Source organism: Rutidosis leptorrhynchoides, chromosome 2 (genome assembly GCF_046630445.1).
Source record: "Rutidosis leptorrhynchoides isolate AG116_Rl617_1_P2 chromosome 2, CSIRO_AGI_Rlap_v1, whole genome shotgun sequence".
Lineage (NCBI taxonomy): Eukaryota > Viridiplantae > Streptophyta > Magnoliopsida > Asterales > Asteraceae > Rutidosis > Rutidosis leptorrhynchoides.
In genome coordinates this window covers 210,937,965-210,938,292 of record NC_092334.1, presented here as the reverse complement: position 1 = coordinate 210,938,292, position 328 = coordinate 210,937,965, and the positions used below count along the sequence as shown (strand labels likewise).

The window sequence follows — 328 nt, the reverse complement described above, 5'->3', positions numbered from 1 at the left end:
AAGAAGATCCAAACGAACATCTTCGAACCTTTAATAGGATTTGTACTCTATTTAAAATCAGAGAAGTTGAGGATGAACATATTTATCTCATGTTGTTTCCCTAGACTTTAAAGGGAGAAGCCAAAGATTGGTTAGAATTGTTACCTGAAGGAGCGATTGACACATGAGATGTTTTAGTTGAGAAATTTCTTAAAAGAATCTTTCCGGCATCTAAAGCCGTGAGACTTCAAGGAGAAATTGTTATGTTCACGCAAAAGCCAAATGAAACTCTATATGAGGCATGGACAAGATTCAGAAAGTTGTTGAGAGGATGTCCTCAACATGGTTT

The 328-nt window shown here is 36.3% G+C and overlaps 1 non-coding gene across 1 annotated transcript; it reads right to left on the bottom strand.

Annotated features, from left to right (window-relative positions):
• Positions 1-221: 221 nt before the first annotated feature.
• Positions 222-328, bottom strand: LOC139894829 (small nucleolar RNA R71). Its single transcript, XR_011775309.1, has one exon. It is a non-coding gene; the product is annotated as a small nucleolar RNA R71 (small nucleolar RNA).